The sequence below is a fragment of the Saccostrea echinata genome, unplaced genomic scaffold (assembly GCF_033153115.1).
Source record: "Saccostrea echinata isolate AGI-Se365-2 ecotype Australia unplaced genomic scaffold, CSIRO_AGI_Sech_v1 ptg000052l, whole genome shotgun sequence".
Taxonomy (NCBI): domain Eukaryota; kingdom Metazoa; phylum Mollusca; class Bivalvia; order Ostreida; family Ostreidae; genus Saccostrea; species Saccostrea echinata.
Window position 1 is genome coordinate 7,134,190 of NW_026889801.1, and position 17,794 is coordinate 7,151,983.

Sequence of the window (17,794 nt, forward strand, 5' to 3'; positions counted from 1 at the left end):
ATATTATAAACTTGAACAGTGGCATGTTTCATAATCAACATTTTTTGAATACTACTTAGAAATTTCAATAAAATATCTCTTTAAAGTATTTTTTTCCTTCAGTTAAACCTATCTTTCAAAAAAGGTGTAGACACAACACTGACCTCGTCAAAACGTAGAATGGCGCTTGTGAATTTACGGTGTAACCCTGCGTCTTAACAATTCTTTAAATCGGACACTGTGCTGTATTTGATTTTCTGTTAGTTTCCAAGTTAGCTTTATTTCACATATTAGAGTTAACGAAAGATAGCACAATTAATTTTTTTTCTTAGAAAATTTCCAACACCGTCGGATCACAAATCTAACTGCTGTAATAGTTAAACTGGGGTCTCCATGTATGTTGTCCAGGGGTGGGATTCATAAACATACTTAAGATTTGTGCTAAGTTTCACACTTAAGTATAAAATAAATTCTTAGCCAAGAAAAAGTTCTTAAGTCATATTCATATAAATTCTAAGTGCAATTCTTAGCTAAGTTTAATTCTGAGAAAATTATAGCACTTAAGTTAGGTCACCCTAGCAACGCATAAAATTTCCCGAACAAAAAGCGCACTCTTTTGTGATGGAGGTATTTAGTTCCATGTGTATTACATCACAACTGATACAACTTTGTCATCAACATTGCACAATACTGCATCTTACCAGTTGATAAACATCTCAAAGTCAAAACAAGTTTCTAGTTGGATGTAATAGCATGGTTTCTTACTGAAAGAGTAAAATGTCTTCGGTAAAGCATTATTTTTATTTTGATAAAGAAAACTTAAGTATTTCTTATCTACTTAAGACACCTCCTGAGGACACTTAACTTTAAGTCAATACTTAAGCACTAAATATGTTTATGAATTACACTTAAGTATTTCTACCAAATTTAAGTAATACTTAGGGGACTTAAGTATAAAATATAAAACTTAAGTGATTTTTTTAACTTAAGATTATACTAAGAAGTTTTATGAATCCCAGCCCAGGTCCTGGCGTTTCAGTTTGTCGTCATTTTTGTTTGTTTACCAAAAGCCTCTTTCATTTGATATAACCAGTCCAGCCATCCTTGAACCTCTTTTACTAGGTATAAACCAGTGTCGAAACATGTGTTTGTGTCATTTTATCATCTCCATCTCTTTTCCTATGAACAGGAGTCAAACCATGCTCAACACATTACTGTATGAAAATTTTGTGCGGCGCGTTAACGTCGCCATTTTTGAAAATATCTAACGAAAAGTGTTTGTGTACATGTATATACCTTTGAATAGTTGTCGTTGATGTTAAATTTAAATAATTTAATTTTGTTTGTATTCTAGCCTCTGATTGGTTAATATCCAAAAAGGAACACAAATTATTTCTGTATAACCTGGTTTGGTATGGGGACACACCCCTTGACAACCAGCTGAATCGTCTGTTTCCATACAATCCTCTCATTTCCAGTCCTCGGGATTCATGGAAAATTCCAGATTTAATAAATGTACCTTTAATTTCAAACAATAATTCGATCTTACCACATGTAACCAAACAACATGGCTGCTAGGCCTATGTATCAGTTTTTACCTCCCCTCGATTCCCATCACTTCCGTTACTTCCGTTACTACGGTTGTATTATTGAGCGGCAAATTTGAACTAATAAAAAGTAACGAAATTTTACACCCATAGTTATTTAATGATTTTAAAATTAAATTATAAGGAATGACTCTAATTCTTGGCCAAATTATTCGAGTATAACCTGGTTTGGGATTATAAAGCGTAAACTGACCCAAACCAGGTTATACTCGAATAATTTGGCCAAGAATTAGAGTCATTCCTAAATTAATGAATTCTTAAAAATTATAAGTCCATTTCATAGAAGTTTATGAATGTAAATTTTGACAATTATATTTCTGTACAACATGCTAATAAAGAAATCATCGCTGGCAATGCTATTATTAAAAGTAAAAAAAAATGTGGTGTTCCGAACACCGATTTTTAGCACCCTTCCATAAAATGCTGGATGTTGACACTATGGTGGCATATTTCTTCCCCCCTACATACAAGATCAATTATTTCAACATGCAAGAAAAGTATGTCAACATGCAAGATAATTATCATAGGCACTCCCCAGCTTAGTTGTTAAAAAATATATATCTACTATATTATAAACATAACAATATACATTTTTAACAACTAAGCTGGGGAGTGCCTATGGTTGGAGGCGGTGAATTTCCAGTTTTCGTAATGGCGCCGGTTCTGAAGTTTTCCTGGCACGTAAAATATCAAAATCGTATAAAGAAAAAAGCCAGGAAAACGTCAGATATTTCGGACTAAACTGATACGTACGTCATTGTATATGTTTCATTGATGGAAAAACATGCACATTGCATAAGAAATCTATAGAACACGTGGTCTGAAAAAAAAAACCGGTTCTAACTGGTGTTTTCTGATTTCTGATTTTTGAAAGAGGTGCTTTTCATAATTAATAAGAAATATAGACTGAAAAAAATTTACAGTGTACATTGTATAGTTACAAAGTGAATTACGTAATGGACTTCTTGCAAGAAAGTAATGACTATATTGTGTGCGTAGGGATTTTTATATTCCTTATCATAGAGATTTCCAGATCGATGTATTGTATATGTTGATGAGTTTTAAACCGGGTTTGAAATTTGATTTTTATTGTTCTTCTTTGTGGGAGTTTTTTTTTTTTTTTTTTTTTTTTTTTTTTTTTTTTTTTTTTTTTCCCCATCAATAAATAAGAATTGTATTTGTTAACTTATTTTCTGATACGCTTTCTTGATCAGATATTGAATTCAGAAACGACCTTTGGAATCGTTCGCACGACGAGGAGTCTAGTAACAGAGTCAACTCCTTGGCATGAGGTCCACCTTTGTATTTTAAAAGAAAAACGTCTTTGGATTAATTCAGAAAAATAGCCTGCTTTTTCCCTATATCTATATATTCAGATATTTGACTGTACTTAAGTGTGTAAAACGAATTAAGGTATACTTTAAGCTTGATTTTTATTCATATAGCCGACTTTAAAAAAAAGAAATTAAGGACCATATTAATTTGTTTTCAAAATTTTGAAAAATAAATGAATAAACAATACAAATTATTATGTAAAAAGCAAGGGTCAATGGAAAGGCACTTAGCAGACCTTTTTTCTCCCTTTTTGGTCTAAGGAGATCGATTATATAAATAATATATTCAAGGAGCAACCTTAAACACGGTTTCAAAAATCGTTCAAAAAGATGCTTGATATTAAAATTCAATTAAGAAGGACGTTCAATCTGAATTGCTTCTTAAATTGATGAAAAAAATGAACAGATGTTCCAAGCTTGATCTGTGACACAGTTTGCATGAATTTCTAATTATATGTGCATTTCTACTAACCTTCTTAGGCTTATCAGTTCTGAAAGTGTGGAGTGTGGGGTCAGCCAGAAATATATTTTACGTTTGAAAAGCCAAATAAAAAAAAAGCGGGGGGGGGGGGGGTTGTTAAGCAAGGATTCATCTATCTAGAATCGATATTGTATTTTCAATATTTGCCTATCATAGTAACTGAAACTCCCCTTCCTCTATATCATTTCATTTCTTCTATACCCCCAGAGACCCAAACATTCGATAAAACTCACAAATTCTGTTTGTCTGTCTTACAGGGGATACTGTAAATGAACAAATTTCCTTTACATTTAACTAAGAAGATGGGCGAACAAGGCGAGTGAAATGCCTATAATGACAAATACACTGTAAAAAATGTGTTTACAATTCAAACACTTTTCTAAACACTTTCTTGTCACCTCCTTTTTTATATGTTTAATTTCTAAACATGTAAAATTCCTAAACATGTCTTAGAAAGTGTTTAGAATTTAAACACTTGTGTGCTTAGAAATTAAACATATCTAAACAGATTAACACAAGTGTTTAAATTCTAAACACATAACAGCAGATGTGTTTAATATCTAAACACATCATAAGTTTAATTTGTACCTGCAGAAAAACAGAACATTCTCGTAAATTTAGGCACAAAAAGTATATGTTTTTTAAATGCGCATAATTGTCAAAATTTTCAAAATATGTAACCAATATTAATTATTTTCCATAAAGCCACTGAACGCTGGGATATGTATTTAATAATACAATGCAATGGACACTGTGCGATGTACATGTACTTAATTTACACAAATAATGTAGGAGATAAAATTGGATAGATTTGATTAGTCTCAACAATTCAATCAGAATGACACATAATTTATAACGTACACATAGATAACAAACTTTTAATCTTCAAAATTATTAAGAAAATAATATTAAGCTGACAATTTAATATCAAAACTTCATTGAATATTTCTAAAAGGCTTTATTAAAGAATTGTTAAAGTAAAAATACAAAATGTATATTTATATATATATTTATTATAATCATTATAATTTGAATCGGCTGCAGAGTTTTCCTCATGTCAATCACAAAATATCAAATTTTATGAACTTTCAGCAAGTCCCAAAGCACCACATATTATAATCTATATCCCACCAATAACTGTCAGAAAGTAATCCATTTCGAATGCACGAGGATAATTGTAAACACCGTCGAATTAACACAGTAGTCTTCAACAAATGAAGTTTCAAAGTGTTGATTATGGAACAACAACATTCCGTTTGAAGATGACACCAGGTACTCTGATACGTGTATTTTGAGTTCGGTCTGGACTACGTACGGTGCCTGTAGGAAAGAAAGCCAGAATTTAGAAAAAGTACACTATCACTGGTATTTTACATTGCTTGAAAAACAAAATTGTTCAAATTTTAGTGAAACTACACTGATATAAATATAGATGTTTTTAATGACATTTAATATTATTTCCTCTCCTGCAAGTCTATGAACGAATTCAAGATATCCCAAGTCAACTTTATTTACGTTGCTCATCGTGGTTAATTAATGCAAAGAAGAAGAAAACAAACCTTTAATGTATTGCAGTAACAAGATGCCCTTTCACGTATTTCACTATTTCGTCATGGTTATCCCTTGAATTGGGTTGTCATAACTCTCATTGATACATCACCTTAGCTTGTTGTGTTTTCTTTGTTTAGGTAGCCGCTCAAATAAACGTTCAAATATATGTGTGTCATTTCCGGGAAGATAACTCTGCACTTTACAGTGAAATGTGTTTAATTTCTAAACGCGTTTAGATATAAAACATGTTAAGACATAAGTGTTTAGTTGTTAAACACAATACTATACACGTTTAGATCTAAACATGTAACAGAAGTGTTTATTTCCTAAACACAATTTTTACAGTGTATGAAGGTGAAAAATCAAATCTCAATTGTAACAAAAATTTTCTTGATATTTCACCTAACATTAAAGTATACTTTAACAAAAATTTCCACAATTTGCAAAAATCTCATGAAGATTGAAATTATTTGCCTATGAATTAGCATACACACACTAAAGAGGACAAAAAGGATCATTTTCTCATAATATAACTCAATTTTCATGATTTTTCGATATGAGTGGGTCTGCGCTCCATTTTTTTTAAAGGTTATCCTTAAAGTTTCATAAAAATATACATTTTTGGGCTAACAAAAACATGGAGCAAAGACCCACTATACCTTAAAAATACACTTTTATGACACAACATTCGTATATTTCCGAAAATACTTAAGTCCATTTAAACATGTATCACAAACATGATATTTATCATGAACTTTGTAGCGTAGTGGTAAGCGAGTTAGTCTCAAAGGAAAACGAAACTAAGAATTTTTATTGCTAGGGTTCGAATCCCGCAAATACGGTATTTTTTTTAAAATAATAGAATACTTTTGCAGAGAAAATTTTCATCAGAAGAGTTTTGTTTGTCATAATTTTATAATTTCAATAATGAGAATTTTTTTACTAAATACGTAATTCATAAATTGAATATGATTTTTATATATCTGAAGCTATAGGCAATCTGCACGCCTTGTTCACCTATCTCCTTTTGAAAAGTTTCCCAAGGAAAGAAAAATCACTTTGTCCTACAGAGCTATAAAACGATATATTTTTAAATCATAATGTAAACTTCGAGTTATCTTTCTTCGTTCATACTAAACGGTGACGTTAGTAGGCCCGAACAACCTTCTTCAAGACAATTATTTTGTCGGTACATGTATATTAAAAACAAAAAAAATCAATCGCTGTTGCTAGATCTGTCATCAAACAAGGATAGCTAAATTTGATGCCGTTCTACGTATCGGATCTTTCCGGCGCCGAAATTATTATACCGTCACGGGTGTAAGATTTACTTTCACCGGAAGTGCGAAAGTCTGAACAGCCAACTTTTTGAATGACATTTTTGCGCCAACAGCAAAATGTATCTTATATTTATATATCTTCAGCACCTTTATGAAGCTAATGGAAAATGGATATGGTGTAGGTAAGGAGATGGCCTGTAGGCATGGTATGTTCTTGTTCCGATGCATGTTGTCTCGGCCATTTCACCAGGTTCAATTTTCAAGGTTTTATTTAAGACCCCAGCTGGGGTAGGGCCTATTTGAATACAAATGATACACAGGGCTAGAAATAATTATTTTTCTTTACTGGTCACTCGGGCTATCGCCTTAAATTTTTACTTGTCAGGTTAGTACTGTATTACAACACATTTTACACAGTTATAATTTTGTTATGATTATCAATCTATTGCTGAAAATAAAATTTTTGCAAAATTTGGCAAGTCCAAAAATGACTTTAGCATCCTTACATTTTAACAGGTCATGAAATTTGATAACATTAGGTTTAGCATCAAAAATATTTGGAACAAATTTTTTTGAAAACTTTTTTTGAAAAAAGCACATTCTAAAAGATAGTGGAATTCGTCTCCTAAATTGAGGAACAAAAATCACAAATTCGATCATCTCTTTCCGGCACAATAGATGCTTTTCACATTTACTAAAGTTATTTCCCCTTGCAGGGTCAATCTGAATGGGGTTAACTGGCGTAAGACACTGTTTTCCCTCTATAACATTACCAATTTTATGGGGCAATGTCTTATAAATGAAATCTGTATGGATTTCTTCGTTTTATTTTTTATGTTGCCTCATACTATGGTAATACAAGAATGGATAAGAATTTTTAGATACTGTGATACATGCAAGATAATTATGTTGACATGCAAGTTAGCCATCTTCAAAGAAATTATAAAGAAGAAATAATTCAGAACAATAATTATTTGAAGTAATCATACTTATCCATTACATGCCTCAAAGCACACAAGGTAGTGTACAGTTACTCAATGAAAATTCATCTTTTGCTAAAAATAGGGCTGTCACGGGTACCTGAAATAACCGAGAACCGCGGTCCAAGTTGTTTGGTTCGGTTGCATTTTTCTGGAATTCGGTTCGGGTCTGGTTTATGTATTAGAGTCTGTTCAATACAAAAAATGGCGTCAAAATCAAAGGAATGATGATGATAACAGTGATAAATAAACATCACAACTGAAATCTACTTCATTCCATAACAAAACACTTGTCACGGAGGTATTAGATAATTATCAAAACGAGCAGGAATGGTCAGGTTGTGGCTAATAGTAGGCCAAGTAGTTCTACACACTGATGTCTAGACGTTCGCATGGTTAAGACTTGTTTTCAATGTAAATTTAATATAACAAATAAAGATTTTTCAAGTTAAATTCATGAAATTAAGGTTTAAAATAGATGTAAATAACCGAACCGAAAAACCCGAAACCGAACCGAAAATTTACAGAACCGACCCGACCCGAAAAATTTTGGAACCATGACAGCCCTAGCTTAAAAGTATTCAAAAGCTGCAACGTAAGAACTATCTTTGATTTAGGTTGTTGTTTTCATAGCCCACAGTACATATATAAATAGTCAAATACTTGCGACTTTTTGTCTGCTTCTTACAAAAAAAAATTGTGAAAAACTGCATGTAAATAGCTTTATCAAGCTATTTTGAATAAAGCTACATAGCTATTTCAAGCTATATAGCTAAATCAAGAGACTGTGCTGGACCCCTTCACAGTGGCCCGAAGTTTGTTCGGCCAACAGGAGTTCTCAATTTTATCAATAAAGTCAATAAAAGTCACTCAATTGACCAAGCCATGAGCTATTCGTTAGCAACTATGTAGATAAACTGTACTATGTCAATTTTGTTTTATCATAGATGAAAATGCATATGATCTGAAGTTTCATGTTTTGTTGTGTAATGGGGATGTATCGATTACAGTAAACCAACTTTTATTCGCGTGTGAGAAATATTCATGAGTTTCGCGAGCCTCTTTAACTCGCGAATATTAATCGCTGCGATCCATTTATTTTGCTTTATTTTTGTAAAGAATATTTCTCCAGTCGCGAAAATTAATCGTCGCATATTGATTTAAAACTGAAGAATCACGAATAAAAGATGACGCGAATAATAGTTGGTTTACAGTATCTGGTCGAAGTGGCCCCCAATTATAGATTATTGATTATAATTTTGATAATCGATTATTCAACATATTAGCTACAAGCAAATTATTCCTTGATTCATTCTTCTTTGAATGTAACTAAATCCTAAATAATAATTTGATAAATAAATTCAGTGATACAAATTACATCAAAAGTGCATTTTAGAACTCGCTCAAAATTTTTCCCAATTTATTCTTCATTCAAAAATGATCAAAATTGATACTTGAAATCAATCAATTATTAATGATGCATTTATAGTGCATCCAATTATTCCGATAATTGATTATGAAAAAAATTCTGATTGCCCGTCACTATTGTCTAACCAGTACGTAATGGTACAAAAAGTAACAGTATAACTTAGGTCTTATAATGCCAAGACTGTAGTGATCAGTTTTTACTAGATCGAATTACAATAATAAATACCTAGCTTTTCTTAACTACCTCCCTGGATCTTTCCAGCAAGCTTAGAAAACCAACTGATCTCTTATTTTTCACATCAAAATTGAAATTATAGTGAACTACAGAATGCTTAAAACAGTTACATGTACCAGGTAATGAATTATGGCATTGCCGATGGATAGCCCACTCTAGATTCACTATTCTGAATGCACCCCCCCCATCCCCCCCCCCCCCCCCCCAACACCACCCCAGTGCACCAACGTGCCTTTCTATTAATAATTAATCAATTCAACAACTTAAACCAATAGCTTACATATCTACTTCAGTGTTTTATGATGGCTACAGCACAGACTCAACTATCTTTTTAAAATTATAATCTTGTTTTTATAAGTACAGTTGTGTGTGTTGCATCTTGAAATGGACTTAAAACTTCTTTGATTATACTTTAAGGCCATTGAGACTTTACCTATTAGCCTCTTACACCATCATCTATGATTAATGAAATACACCCAGAGGAAATGATTGAAAACTGTGAAGAAATGTACATACAGGTATGAAATATACATAGTCACAAGGACACACAGGTAAATATATAAGGTGCAATGAAGGCCATTATTTCTGTGTAAGTTTGGGTGAATATTTGTGTAATTGACAACCCTGGTAATGGATTTTTATAAGTGTGCTGTGTACATGATGTAGATATATATATGATGTACTTTTCACCTTATACATGGAATGTGATTTACTTACCTTTGATAGCTGAGGATTTTTGCACTACTGAAACATACATAGGCACTTAATTAACACGGCCAAAAATAATTAGTTGTGTCAAAGTCTTTCTGTGTAGGGGAAATTGGAGAGAGGAAATATTAGGTTCTTTTTTATGGAGAGAGAGATTAAGAACTAAAATATTGATTGTTTCAGCTTTTATAAATTCTTTCCCAGCTGGAAGAAATATATGTATTGAGACATCATTTATAAATGTGTTTTATAAGGATTTTTAGCATATTGATGCAAAAATTTCAATTTTAGCAGCATTGCTGCCTCAGAAGTTTTGTATTCTTGGAAAAGAAAATAAGGACTCCAGATGATATGCATTCACAATGAAGTGATAAGCATATTTTAGGTAAGTACTTAGTTTCCAAATGTCAAAGTGTAAATCAGTTTAATTTTTCTTTTTAAGCTACATAATACATTTGAAGTATGTAAACATGAGATAAAAATTAAACATGTTGGGTGGATGCTTATGTAAAATGCTAAGACAGAAGTCGCATTTGGATGTGGCCATTCCTTGTTGGTCAGAAAGGAACAGACCCCCATGTCTGAAGGGTCTGAAAATTTTAAAGTAGGATTTTGATTATGGTTAATGACTAATGGTCCTGCCAAATTGTGGTAATAGAAATTTGAAATAATGAATAAAACAAGTTCAGAATTATTTTGCACTGCCGCACTGGGTTCCTGAATCCCAGACATAGATACATGGCTAAACCCCACCCCCAGACTATTAAAGATGCCTACCTCACCCCAGACTTCAGTGCTTAGTAATATAATGATTTTTATGTTGACCAGAGTGACTCATTGTTTTGTTGGAAGATTATGAAACAAAATGGATAAAAAGATTTTGATACTCCTTATAATTCAAACAAAAACATATTGTGTTGCACAGCTGTTCACACAGACATAAAATGGCAATGTAAATGTCCATATATATTGAGAGGAATCAATACTACATCGTAGATACAAGGATGTGGCTGTAAGAGATAGTTTTTTTTTTTTTTTTTGGCTGTGAAAACTGATTTGCAGTTGTAAATAAAAATGGTAAGAAGGTCCATTTGAGGTTTTGGACATATTGATGGCTTTTTTAATGAAACATAAGTGTCACTATACATAGAATGCATTTTAAGGGTATACCAGTATCTATTCAAAATACTCTGCATTGGATATCTACATTTTAGGATAATAATATATCTGATGATGATCCTTTTTAATACACTGGACTTCAATTTTTTCTCTTCTCATGCTTATTATCCATTTCATTAATCACAATAATTGCCATCATGTTTTCCCATTTGTTAATAATTGTATTTGTTGAAATCAATCAAAGGAAGTTTTTCTCCCATTTTATGTTGTGTTGCCATGGAAACCTTTCAGTGTAGAAATAGTGTTTTACCTGCATTAAGTGTCAGAGGGTCTGGTGGCAATATGTTGACAACTTTGTTATGGATTTATTCAGACCATTTTCATTCATTATGTTTTTCCATACAAACTTTCATTACGTAATTCTTTGGGATATAAGATGTTTTCAGTGAGGAATTAGATATTTTAGCTACAAAGGTATGAAATAGATATTTTTTAATATTAATGGCTTTGCTAGGTGTATATGTTATTGGTATTGATTTTCGTTCGGTTACCTCAGTCTTGAAGGGCGTGGACAGCTTAACAAATCTAGTAAGTCACGATTTCTTAGAAAATGATAATATTTCTAAGCAGTTAAATTTTGTTTCTTGTTGCTTTGATATTTTACAGTTATGGTAAAATATTGGTAAAAAAATACCTCAGCAGCTTGTATGTAGCTCATATAGGTTTGTTGATGTAGTCTTCGAGTCTGTACAAATGTGCCCCACCCCTTATGTCCAGGAATGCCAGCATGATTTGGCATACTGCTTGTTTTTTCCACAATGAGTAAGATTGATATGTACATATTTGTTATCCAATTTCTCATTAAGAAATAATGATAAAGATTCATTTGTTTACAATAATGAATTGTTTAATTATCCTTAGAATTATACATTATACTCACTCAAAAAGAAACTTTCTGATGAAGTTTGATGATGAATTATTTAAAGTACTATTATAATTTTAAATACAAATGATTTCAAGCTTGAAGTATCAAGATTATAGGGATACAAGTTAGAAATGATGTACCTGTTTAAAAGTTATGAGGATTAGTTGCTCCCTTGGCAATGTTTTATGGTGACACCCTTTTTGTTAATTTTTGGACTTGCGGGGAAAGTTGAGACAACTATGAATTTGTTAAATTCACCCATGTTGAGTATGTTTTTATATGACTAGCTGGAAAATAAGACCATCATTCTAAATGTTGATGATAAATAGATTCACTTCTTTATAAGGCAAAACTAGCTGTAATGGTACCTTAAATAATCAAGTAAAGTATTTTTTTTATCAGCATAAATGATACATATCATATTTAAGACTTAAGATATATGGTCAAAGACTACATTATTAAGTTAATTAAGCAAGATGAATTGTGGTTCTTGGGGCTAGTTCGTATCTTATTCTACTAAACTGAAGGAAAATGTGAGATTATACAGTCAAACCTTGTTATCTCCACTTTACATAAAGAAAAAGTGGTTAGGTCTATCAACTAACATCAACATAGTCTTGGTATTCGAGATATCAGTGTTTGAGATATCAAAGTTCAACTGTATTTAGATGCTTATTTATTGGCAAGTATAGTATAGATGTATTTATAAACATGTTTGACATGTACTGGTTGATTTTATGGCAGTAATTTCTGAGAGGCTAAAAATTATTTGAATTTATGGTAAAGACTGAATTCAGATAACTGAGGCGCATCATGGTATGTATCATATCCCAGTATTCTAAGGCCTGGTGTGGACCTACATCTAGAAAGCAGGATATATAGTTATAAATAAGGTAGTACTACACAGAATTTCTACTTCCTTCTTAATTGATTTTAAAATGGGTACCTACTAATCTATTTTAAATAGGGCAAGCATATGCACTGGAAAAAAAAGGTTTATTTATAAAAACTGCCCAGTATGAGCTATCCTTATCATAATATTGCTGAAATTTGAGCTCTTCATTTGAGAAACAGGTGTTCTTCTTCCTTTAGGATATTGTCTGACTCAATAAAAAAATTCATAATTGACTCCAGGTATGAGAACAGAAAATTTTATAATGTCAATATAAGGACAAAAATTTCATTACAATGTTCATACTAAGGTATAATTGAGTAATTTGAAGTCAGTGGTAGAAAATGATTTTAGAATTGAGGAGTAAAATATTCCCTGTTGGTTTTCACTGACATTGTGGATAATGACATTTACTGTGAAGCTGCTTTTTTGATTAATTATCAACCAACCTTTGATTTAATTAGTGGTTTTGCACAAATAACAAAATCAATTGAAAGAGAAAAGTGAAAATCTTATCCACAGGTGCAATTTAAATTGTGAATAGAATATCAAGAAGCAATTTTCAATGAAAAGTCATTTGACATGATGTGTATAAATTTCTTCTAAACAAGTTATTAATAGGTAATGATTTGAATGTTTAAAATAATTCATTTCCAGCTTAATTTTAAGTAAGCTTTGTTTAATTATGATTTTATGATAATAGTTAGGTATATGATTAATGGTCTTTTGAAAATAATGTGTGGAGAATAGTTTCTTTAGCATGGGTTTCATTGTGCCATACCTACATGTAAAATCAAGATCTTTTGATAGTGCTTAAGAAGAATTTTTTTCTTGACACTTTATATTTGTGAGATATTTAGTATTTTTATTAATTTTACTAATTGTTATATTTTATAATCTTTGATAATACAAAATGTATGCGAGAATGAAAATTTGGTCTAGGGTATAATTACACAAAAATAAAGTTCTCATAAATAAAAGTGAATTAGCATACCATTAAAACGACTTGTGAGTCTTACTTCACATTTGGAGTGGTCAGTGAATTAAGGAGGTCCTTTTTTGTCATCTAGCAGTCTATGCGAAAGTCTAAAATTTTTACAGGACATACGGTCTGGTAAAAATATATATTTTACCAGACCAAGCATTTACTTACCAGACCGACCTTTTTCTTTAAATTAATTCATACATCATTATGATTCAGAGATTGAAAAAGGGGGGTGTGTATTCTCACTGTTAAATTGAACCTTAAATAGATCCAGAGTTGAGATTATTTAAAAAAAAAAATGATTTTATTTAAATGAACAAACTTATTATTATTTTTTTTGTTTTTTGTTTTTTGTTTTTTTTTGTTTTGTTTAAAGGTAGTATATATGACAAATGCATACAATTTTCTCTTTTTCTGGTTTTTTGACACATACAAACGAAATATACAGTGTCAAAGATTTTTTTTCTAAAACTTAAGAAAATGCACTTTAAAATATATTTATTTATTTCCTGAAGTAACTCATAATAGTTACTCTTGTTTAGTAATGAAAATAATCTACCCAACCGAATCTACGTATGAGCTATCTATAGATCTATATTCCATGACAGAGGAAATTCGAATTAGAAATAACCGATCATGACAGGGTTGATATAGATTAAAATTAATCATGCATTACTGCTAAATGGATCGAATAAAGGATATGTGTGGAAAATAAGACCATATGAACATGTAAATTCAGATTTTAGACCTTATTTTTTCATCGGACATTTGGTCCTGTATCCTTAATTTTTTTACCGACCCGAACCAAATTTTACCGCTAAAAACCGACGGTCCGGTGACTTTCGAATAGACTGATCTAGCCAGGATATGAATTATTTATGAATACTTTATCAGGGAAGTTTTTCCAACAACTGTTTGAAAAGTGACCATCATCAGCATGATAAAGAAATTGTGAATAGAAATGCATCTCTCCTGTAAAAAAAAAAAAAAAAAAAAAAAAAAAAATCACATTCGAGTAAAAATTTAGGAAAATGAAGCGAATATTTCCATTAACTTGGGTGTTACAAAATATGTTGTATGTTACAGGAAGTAAGGTTTGGAAATCGATTTTGTCTATACCAAATTTTTTTTTTTTTTTTTTTTTTTTTTTTTTTTTTTTTGATAAAAAAATAAGAGAGTGGCCAATGACTTCTGATATTATAAATACACCTACACCTGATATTATAAATACACCTACACATGACTTGTATATTACAATCATTAAAGAACTATTTTTGTATGTTAAAGATGGAAATGCTGTTGCACTTAATGGATCAAAGTAACTGATAACAAAATTAATGTGATGTGTATATACCTTTTAATATTTATGTTGATCACTATATACATCTGTTGTGTCTATGTTTTAAAAATTGACTGGTTATTTTTGGCTTTTGGCATCGAGGACTTCAATTAAGGAAAGACTCCGTAGTTAATGAGAATAAAAAGTTGAAAGAACAAAAAAAAAGTTGGAAGAACAAGCAAATTCAAAGAATTTTGGTCCCCCGCTTTTGGTGTCTTAGTGGATGGGATATGCCATTATTTCTGACATATTGTTACTGTCTTGTTTGTGTGTCCTGTCTTGTCTGTCCGTTATACAAAAGAGACATATTACTAACAGTTATGGCAAAGATTATAGCTTCTCAAAACTACAAACTTCAAGATCAAGGTCATGAGGTCAAATATCACAATAAAATCAGAAAGGTCTTGTCACAAGTAATGCACATGTGAAAAAAAAATATCAAAAACCAGAGTACATAATCTGAGAGGTCTTCAAACAGGTAAGGGACATGTCAAATGTAAATGTCATATCTTCTCTCAATCAAAAGTTATTAGCAATGTTAAATTTTTTGAAAATGAGGTCAAACTTCAAGGTCATGTGATTAAAAATCATAGTACATTTGGAAATGCTTGTCAGAAGTAATGCCAAATATGAATGCCCTATCTTTGCTCCTTTAGAAGTTAGCAACACTGTTGAAATGTTTGAAAATCAGGTCAAACTTGAAGGTCAAGGTCATGGGGTCAAATATCATAGCACATTCAGAAAATTTTTGACACAGGTAATGTACTTGTCAAATGTAAACAACCTATCATGTGTCATTGAAAAGTGATCACCAAAGTTAAAATTTTTTAAAATTTTAAGGTAAGGGGTCAAAAATCATAGCTTGCTCGGAAACACCTTCTCACTGGTAATGCACATGTCAAATATGAAAGCCCTATCTATTCTCAATCAAAAGTTATAAGCAAAGATGTAAATTTTGAAAAGTAGGTCAAACTTCAAGGTCACAGAGTCAAAAACCATGGTATATTTGGAAAGGTCAGGGATATACATGTGAAATATGAAAGCCCTATCTCTTCTCATTCAAAAGTTATGACCAAGGTTAAAAATTTTGTGACAGACGGACAGACTGATCGACGTATAGACTGACAGACAGACGAATGAGATTTAATATCCCCTTGCTTTCGTGAAAGCGGGGGACAAATTAATCTAATGATGGTTATTCTAGGGTATGCATGTGCAGAGGAAAAATTCATGACTCAATTGACAGGATTAAGTGGCATTTTATTATAAACTTTTTAAAAAAGTGTATGTATTCACTCGACATTTTAGAATTTTGCCTTTTTTTTTTTTTCTAAAAGATATTAAAAAAATAATTTTTTGGTTAGATCATTTATTTTTTATCCATATTTATTTTAATTAAAGTGTAACTCTTGAAAAGTCTCAATATTGAATCATGAATAAATTTGTTCATTCAGTTCGCTATCTCTCTTCTTTAATTACTTTCCTGATTGTGAAGAAGTCAATTTTTTTTTTTTTTTTTTTTTTTTTTTTTTTGGGAATGTGAAAAAATCTTTAACATTCTGATATAAGAAATTGATACTTTTTCTTTCAAGACTTTCTGTCTTAGGAACTGTAAGCAGAGAGTTAAACTTATGTGCAGTTCATGTTCAAGCATAGATTTATGAATTGATGACTTAATTAGCTGTCCAGCCAGACCTAGGAGCCCAGTGAAGTAAGATATTGGATCAGTAAGCCAGTAATTGACACACATTTCCTGTGCTTTGTATTCCCTGATCTCAGAATCTCATGGGAATAAAGACTTGATCCAGTGTGCTCTGTTATTAGACTGACCATTGACAACTGATTTGTTTTAGACTGACCATTGACAACTGATTTGTAGGGTCATTCATCGGTGTTTGGAAGCAAGATATATTTGTGTATAAGCTAGGATGGATGTCTTACAGTGTTCGCTGCAATTTTGTTAGAAGTTATATCATTTTAAGGTGTGGTATGATTTGCTCAAGATATATCTTACTGTAAATATATATTATTTGAGAGTATTCATTGATACATGCTTAACTCTGAACAGATTTACTGAAGGACTAAGGTTATATGTATATTTGTTCAGTAGCTGTCTTGTTCGGAAGAACTCAGGACGCATTTGTTTCATCAATCAAGGATTACTATTTGAAATATGCATCTTTTGTTAACCATGGTATTATGCTGAAAGGTAACATATTAAGCATCTAGCAGGGGGGTTTTGTTTGTGGTGATACGCTATGTTTTGTCAATATTTTGTATCTCTTGATGCATGCCTTGGGTGCTAATGAGGTTGTTAAAGATATGAAAGGAATTATCATGACTCTCTTTTGAATTCTACAGCACTGGTTGTGGACTGAAATTTAGTTGTAAGTTAATTGTTACGTTGATAAGAGAGAGAAAGATGGGAGAGAGAGAGATGACTGTATTGTTAAAAAATAAGAATATGTTGCAAGAATTACATTATTTAATTAAACAAATCACATCTACATAACATAAAATCATCACAACTTTTCTGAACAGTATGTTCAATCACTGTTGTGACATATGTATTTTTATTACATTTTCAACAGTGAAATACTATGGTTTATTTATTGAATAAAAATGTTATTCTCTAATAGTGTGAAAGGATACCAAAGTGATATTCTCTCACAGTGTGAATGGATATCATTTATAGAAAATAAAAAATAATTTCTGGCCCATCATAAGATAGAGATAGTAAACTAAACCTCTTGATAGAGACTAAAACTGTCAATTTTTCCCAAATATGTTGCTAAAATCCACGTTACAATGTTTTCAATCTCACAATTTCTAAACTACATGTATGTCGTCTCAACTATGACATCACAGCCTATGGCACAGTGTTAAGAAAAGACAGAGGCAAAGGGAAAATCAAAGAAAATGTAATAAACAGAAAATTCAATATTTTTTAG